This window comes from Octopus sinensis, linkage group LG5, assembly GCF_006345805.1.
Source record: "Octopus sinensis linkage group LG5, ASM634580v1, whole genome shotgun sequence".
NCBI classification, from domain to species: domain Eukaryota; kingdom Metazoa; phylum Mollusca; class Cephalopoda; order Octopoda; family Octopodidae; genus Octopus; species Octopus sinensis.
This window is the reverse complement of record NC_043001.1, coordinates 99,428,657-99,437,000: the sequence shown is the minus strand read 5'-3', so window position 1 is coordinate 99,437,000 and position 8,344 is coordinate 99,428,657. Positions and strand designations below refer to the sequence as shown.

Sequence of the window (8,344 nt, the reverse complement as noted above, 5' to 3'; positions counted from 1 at the left end):
ATTTAGCCCCAGGGCATCCCTGATCAATCGGATCTGTGATCAAAAACATCCCAGACCTAACCATCATGATTTTTTTTTTTTTTTAGATATAATACATATAGGTTTACATTATCCAATGTAATCAGTAGGATATGGATATGAGGGAAACTTTTTGTTGGTCGAGCGCCTACAAACACGCTTCCTTCAACAAAAATGCTTCAGTAGGATTGAAAAAAGCATTTTTCTTTCTTTCGGACGAAGGCAGAGCTACAAAATGTTTGATTCATTTTCTCCCTATATACGAATTTGTCCAGACTCATGAATTTCATATCATAATTTTTACCGACGCAGACCGTCACAAGTCTCAGCAAATACTTTCTTGAATGAATTATAGGAGTAGATTGAGGAAACCGGTGGTACTCTGCATTGGTAAAAAATTATACAGTGAAATCTGTGAAATTGGTAAAGTTTATATGTTGTGGGGAAAATGGAATATGACGTGCTTCGATCCCTCTTCTCACAACATACATTTTCTATAGCCGGGAACTTCCCTGTATATACCTTGTAGACCTTTCCGTCGATTTCCGTAAAAAACTTCATTTTTTTTACATATGGGCTTGCGGGAACTTTTGAAGTAATGAGAGCGAAAGGGACTAAGAGAAAGCGATTGTCTGTCTCCCACACCCCATCAAACACACACATGTACATCAATGCTTTCCATGCACGGTAACTTCAAAAGAACTTCCCTCGTCATACAATCGCTTTCTCTTAGTCTCTTTCGCTCTCATTACTTCAAAAGTTCCCTCAAGACCATAAGTAAAAAAAAAGAAGTTTTTTACGGAAATCGACGGAAAGGTCTACTAGAGACGAAAGATCGCCACCTTGTGTTCTGAATAAATAAATATATGGAATTATATTCATATATATTTCGTCTTTGAAGCCTTGGAGTCTTTGTATCTTGAGATGAGAATTAAAGCAACTAGTTTTGTTGTCTTTACTTCTGACAGTAGGAAATATAAACATGAGCTGGAAGTTCCATGATAGTCCTTTAAAACACAAATAAGCCAATATTTTTACGTTTGCTTTATTTAGTGAAAGTATTGTATACTGTCAAGTGTCAAAACATTTCGTCGTGTATGTCCGACCCAATCGCTAACATTATACAACTGCAAATAGCTGTTGATATGTGGAATAATGTTAGTGGCCTAATGTGCTGATGTCCGACAACATCTTTCGAGATTTTGCAGTGCATAAAACTATCAAGAAATGTATAGCCCCAGTTAGTCTTTCATTACCAACCCGGCTCTGGCTCTGAGTACAAATGTCTTGTTTTCATAAGTTTTGAATTAAAATCTTCCACCAAACCTTAGTCACAATTTATGTTCCTAGCATTAGCTTAATGATAACTAAGCTATTTTACTAAATTCTTTGTTTTATTTAAAATTAATTGAAAGAAACACAGGGCATCACAAAATAAATACAGTAACAAAAGGGTTAACGGTCCCCAAGATCAGGCACATAACAAAATATAACGAAGTGCATTATACATATTTTAATTATTACATATATTATACATTTACTGTATAAGGTAGAAACACCTTGTGCGGCCTGGTACCAAATCATCTATAGCTAGGTACTGGTTTAGGGCCTGCTGACTGTGCACCCCTGCTGTAGGGACAATGACTGGGAGCGTTGAAGTTTGCTACAGTAACAATCTGCATACTTGCACATCCATATGGTCCTTAATTTCAGTACTTTTGTTTTGTTGTGAAAAAATTGTTTGAACAAAGGGGCTTTTGTCCAGATCCCATTTCTAACTATCCCTACTGACTAGTGATCACATCTAACCTAGATTTCATCTATTTAATTAATAAATAAATACTTTCCTCCTCCACGCTCCCAAAACCTTTACCCTGACCTCTCACCCTTTACAAAGAATAATACTGGCATCTTATCTCTATCTTCATTCTTTTTAGTTTTATTTCTTATTTTGGATTTTTCCCATTCCTATCTTTTCTCTTTCTCTCCTCTCTTCTATCCACTCACTCACAACCCACTCCTGTCTATCTTTCTCACTGCATATACTCATGATCCATTTACATACTAACTAACCACTTAATCCATTATTTTAACATGAATGCATCATTCAAAATACTGCCTGGATTTACCTGGGATTATACTTAAGGACCTATACCTTCACAGAAGTACAGACCAACCTCCATACCCTCTAGAAAAAGATGAAATATGAACTTTATTCTTCTGTCTACTTTTACTCTTTATTCTTCTATTTTATTTCTTATAAACCTTGAATTTTCCTGTCTAGAACTTTCATGCATACTCACCTTGTCTCTGATGATGGAATATCCAGTGTATGGACATGCTAGCCTCTCACTTGGTATATTCCAGAAACAGCTACCCTAATTAAATTATTATAAATGATTTGAAATACTCATCCTGTCTTGGTTTTTGTTATCCTTTTCCTCTAATATATACCTGTTAACACAGAAGTCTAATATGGATCCCTAGCTCCAGCCTCAGCTGTGAAATTGGAACCTAACAGATGACCAATTGTAGCACTTACTCGGCATACATATACGTTTAGATTACCAGTGAACTAAACCCCTCATATTCTATATATATATATATAAACTGTGTTACATTTTTGCCAGTGATTGATTAAATTTGTTGACCTATTGGGTTTAAGAGGCATCAGATGTAATATGCAAGAGAGAAGACTGCACTGGTATGGTCATGTGATACATATGGATGAGATCAGCTAGATAAAAATGTGCCAATCTCTAATTGAGGAGAGAACCTGTGGAAGAGATAGACCCAAGGTGTGGGACAAAGTGGTGAAAAATGATCTTCAGATATTGAAACTCAGAAACATGACAAGGGACCAAGACTTCTTACAATTTGCTGTGCTTAAGACACATCAAGCTAAATAAAATCATAGCCATACATAAAGACAATGTCCTTTATAGCCACGTCCCCTTCCATACACACTCAAGTTGTCCTTTGTCAAAATTCCCTTGCAACAATTCTTCCCAGCATCCCACTTCCCCCCCATCCATGATTACCACCTGTTGCAGGACCCTTGACGTTGCCTCAGATGCCTATCTGCACACTCTCTATACCCTCACATATCTACATAGTCTCTAATTTCTCTCACCATCAATTGCTACAATCACCTTTTTGCTATCTTTAAACATCTCTTGTCACACTCTTATGAAACATCCCCTGTCCCCTCTGTACCCCTTATGTTCCCTCTACCTTATGGATATGTCCTGATGCATCTCCAACACCATCTATTTCTCTCTCTTTCTCACTTTGTCTTGCTATTTTTCTCTCTGACTATCTCTCCTTTCTTTTCCTACTGGGATAGCTTAGTATCTCCTCTATAGTAAGACACCTCTCTTTATCCTCCCTCTGCCAGCTAAGGGGTCTTTGTCTTGCAAGTTACTTGGTGATGGGGCCACATAAAAAGCACCCAGTACACTCTGTTAAGTGGTTGGCATTAGGAAGGGCTCCAGTCTTAAAAACCATGCCATAACAGACAATGGAGCCTGGTGAAGTTCTCTGGCTTACCAGCTTCTGTCACACTGTCCAACCTATGCCAGCATGGGAAATGGATGTTAAACAATGATGATGATTTAACACCACCACTCATTTGGATCGGGTTCTAGTCTAGTTAAGTGAATTGCATATTATTATCATTATCACCTAAGTATCACCACAAGAATAGATAGGTTGCTGATTGTCTGTAATAATGTTAATAGAATGAAAGGTATGAAAAAAAGATGTGTATGATATTTGACATTATGAACATCAATGTGAGACAAATTCACATATCTTTCAATGGCAGAGTAACATAAACATTGTTTGAGTACTGTCAGTGAGTTCATTACTCTTTTTTCCTATCTCAGATTGATGCTATTAATGCTTGATATTATTTATATTAAAATTTTGATGGTTTGTTTAGAAAATACGTGTATATCAATGTACTGTGAGACATGGAAATTAACATTCCGCAAGCACTTTTTTTTTCTACATACCCATACATATACTAAAATATTTAGAACTTCCACTTTTCTGGATAGAGTAACACAAGGATCTGAGTTCTTTTCAATTTAAACTACATTATCTTTCACATCCTCAAAACTTACACACAACCTCACATACATAACATCACATTTACATCCCTACAAAATTCTTCAGCTACAACTGTGTGACTACTCTCTGCATGATGATGATAATGATGCATAGTCACTGTTTTATGTTCTTTGTAGTTTGCTGTGTGAAAATTGGGGTCCCAAACAGAGCTGGCTTAACCCATGACAGGTTCTCTCTGCAACAAGTAAAAATAAAAAAAAATTCTAGCATTGATATGTTTAATTAAAAATTCTTCAAGGTGGTGCCCCAGCATGGCCACAGTCTAATGACTGAAACAAGTAAAAGTGAAAAAAACCAAAAACAAAAACCGAAAGATATAATTGTGGGGCTTTTGTCCACTTTCACACTTTAACTATGGGGCTTTTGTCCTACACTCACTAAAAATAGATGCCTAGCTCAAGTGGGGTATATATAGGATAAAACTACAATTAACTGGATAAAGGATACAAATTAAAGAATTAAAAGTTAAAAATTAAATTAAGTAAAAAGTTAAATTAAAGTTCAAACAAAGTTAAAAGTTAAATTAAAACTAGCTAGCTTCTAAGATACTTATGTTGATAGGCATATATATATACACACAAGTGAATGGATAATATATCAATATATATACATACACATGAATGGACATTTGATAGGAGCTATATACATTTTTCAATAACAGTTTGACTTAACCCCATATGACTTAAAGTTCTGTGGCATGTCCTATGCACCCATCTCCTCCAAAAACCCATGGAACTCTATATGGAACTGAGCCAAACTGTTATTAAAATATAAATATATAGCTCTGATGTAGTTTTGGCCTTCTGATGATGAAAATTGCATTCATTATTTTTTTTCCCTCTCTTTTGTCAGAGTGAGTCCCTCGCAGATTCTTATCTCTCCAATGCTTTGTTGACCTTTATCATCAGAGAACTCTGATGCTTGGTCAATGTCAGTCTCTCTCCTGAGTCCTGTGACCAGGGTGATTTGCCCAAATGGTTTGGGTCTTTAGGTCTGTATAAGTGCTCATCTCTGTCTCTTCCCTGTTTTCTTTCTTCACTCCATGCTTGCTCTCCTTTGGTAAGCAACATCTCCTTTACAACAGGGAGATGGATGAGCTCTGCTACAATAGAGGGAGCTGGGTTTGTCAGCTCCTGATACAGATGAGGTTAAATGGAAGCAGTGAGTATGGGCTAATCTATGTTCAACAGATACCTTCAACTCTCTCTTTGATCAATCTGATCAATTTTCAAGGTTAATCTGCTTTCTATAAGTGAAATTCTAGGAGGACTGGATTGATGTCCTGCCTGTGGCAAACATTGGTGGTCTACTCAGTTTGGATAAGTTCTGCATCTCCATTGCATTCACAGTGGGAGCCGACGTCTGTGGGGGACTGAGGTGTTGCTGTGGTAGGCACCTTGACTCCACAGGCCTTTATGGTTTGTCTTGCCACCTAAATACTGGTTGTTTCACTCATCACACAAAGCTAAGCCTGATGATTAAGCAGACCCTGGCTCAGGTAAATATACCCTCAGTTCTAGGGCCTGTGAGGTTATCCAGAAGTGATAAGAGACCAGATGGCCTTATCCTTTGTCCCAGGGTAAGAAGTAGGTTCCTCATCTCGGGTTCCACACTCAGTGACTCCTTTGCTCCCTTTCACATCCAGAATGCTGTGGTAAATAGGAAGATCACTATTTCTGTTGCTGAACAGAAGAAAATCATAAAATATTGGGACTTGTCAGTGAACCATTTCTTCCAGCCTGTGACATTTGAGATGTGTAGCATATCAGGTAAGCTATTTTTATTATCATTTTGTAGCATAGTGGTGCTATGGCAAACTCCAGCCAATCAGGGCTGGGTGAATATTAATACTAAAAGCAGTTCTCTGCCCAAGAAGAGAAGTAGGCGTTTTAACCAGTTAGCAGAAAGACAGCACACTAGCAACACTGGAACAGCCTCTTCATTTTTCACACCACTAACTCTGATCACATCATGAACAGCCTATTTCATTCATGCCAACTTTGCTCCTTGAACTTCTGAATGCCATTAGCACACAACTTTGCCTTATTATGAACAGTATATTTTCATTTACATTAGCTCAGTTTTCTGTTAGCTTATAATGACTTCCAACTGAATCCATATTTCAAATGTAAGATATAAAACTTTCTCTGGCTCATGTACATACAACAGCCACGCTCATATGACTTGTTATCTTTTAATAAATTAAAACGTTTTGTATAAAAATGCCTTCTGATATTCCTTTACACATGCTTCTCAAAACCTCATTCACAGGATCTCGCTATGAACACCTCTACTAAAGTGGGTAACCTTTTGCCAACACATACACCCCTATAGATGTTTGGAGGATTTGGGCTGCTGATTGCAACGTTCTTGTCATCGTTAGCAGCAGGTTTTACAAAGGGGTCAAGTGATGTCTGTGAGGGTGCTTGGCTATTCCAACGCTTTAGCCTCGCCATCGCCCTCAGTAATGCGGTGAGCTTGTTGGCTTGCTTCAATAAGCTTATAGTATGCGACCAGATAATGCACTTATTGAATTGATGTTTTTTCACCCCCCCCCTTTTTTTGCTCATGATTATATTTTCTTCGATTTTGGATTTATGTTTTAATGTGGAATATTTATGGTGTAACAAAAACATAGTAAAACGAATTTAGTTTTTAAATTTAAATACTTTTAAAGAAAAATAGAAAAACTTAAAGTGGTTGGAAGAAATTTAACAACATCCATTTATTCTTTATGTAATGACAGTTCGAATGAAGTGTTACCACCAAAAGATATACTTCGTCCCCGTTGGCGGGATGCGAACCAATAGTAAGTGATCATTTTACAAGATTTTCTAACGAATCCCACAAAACTTTCAAAATGCATTAACGGAGAGCGCCCTCTATATATGTTTATCATTATGTCGAAAGAGCGATAACTTCGTAAGTTTATACTTTCAAAGTAGCAGACGATCACGATTTGGAGGGAAAAACAAAAGCAGTCGCTGAGTGAATAACAATTCAATAACATTCTCGAAAACGTTCGTATTTAAAATTTTCAAATTTATTATTGATTTATTTCTTTTGAACTACTCATTGACATATGATGACTTTTTTTCCTTTAAATACTAACATAAACAATCTGCAATTTAACAGACAACTTTAAATTATGTCGTCTGTTTTTAGTCAATTGGTATTTTGCAAGATTAATTATTTTTCTTTCTGTCAAGGTTTCTTTATTATGGATGCACACAAATACACACATACATACATGTGCTATACTTTTTGCATCATAGCTAGTATTTTTCTGTCCACAAAAATAAGGCATGTAATCACGATGTTTACATGTGTCTATCACACAGTGTTGGCTAAAAACCGATAGATATATTTTGGAATAAGGCATGCTAGCAAACCAAAACTCTGTTAATGTGCCAGTAATTTACACATACACTCATACATTCACATATGCATAAAGTCTTACACATATACTTATAATACATATATATAAGTTCACGCGCGCGTGTACTGCAGAATCATAATCTATGACACTTTAAACACATACATCCGAAGAAATTGCAATTTTGGTGCATGAAGTAATTTTTTTCTCCAGCTTATAGGAATGCTATGAGTGTGTTAATTTAAGTGAAATAAGCTGGGATGACTCGTCATGCTTTTGTTCAATGAGTCAACCATACACATCAATGGGTTGGAAAGGAATGGAATGATTCTAGTAATCAGTGTAGATCATTAGTCATCATCGGTCTTGCATTAAAGGAGGGATGGCCAAACAAATGTAGTGCCTCCAACAAAAGTGCCTCGTGTTATTTATGCCGAGATTGACTTGAATTTTGATCTCTTACAAGATAGGCTGTGCACCAGTTGGCGTTTATACTGGGGCACATTACAACCCCATAGCCCAACTGACTAAGAAGTAAAAACGGTACGAGATGCAAAAGTTGGAAGGACAGTTAAGAGAAATGGTCGAGATTGTGTGGTGTTCGTGCTTATGTAAAAGATAAAAGGGATGTTACGGTAAAATAGAATAGTTACAACCGGTAATTGAAACTTGGTAGTAAATTCGCTTAGATGGTTTGAAATACAATATAATATGCAATAAACAATAAGCAGACGGTCTACTTACTGTCAGGACAGAGCAGAAAAAGTTTTTGAGGACGGCTTATGTTTCAACCTTCTATACATACATACATACATA

The 8,344-nt window shown here is 36.6% G+C and overlaps 1 protein-coding gene across 5 annotated transcripts in view; it reads left to right on the top strand.

Annotated features, from left to right (window-relative positions):
* The window catches only part of LOC115212226 (meiotic recombination protein DMC1/LIM15 homolog), a 38,558-nt gene that overhangs the window by 2,289 nt on the left and 27,925 nt on the right, over positions 1 to 8,344 (top strand). For 2 of the 5 annotated variants that reach the window (XR_004999139.1, XM_036502970.1), the window contains exon 1: positions 7,072 to 7,172. The exons of 2 other annotated variants lie outside the window; for them this stretch is intronic. The gene's annotated coding sequence lies outside the window, so the exon portion shown is untranslated. Of the gene's footprint in view, positions 1 to 7,071; positions 7,173 to 8,344 lie in introns of those variants that run through there. One more of the 5 variants, XM_036502973.1, reaches the window with a different exon arrangement.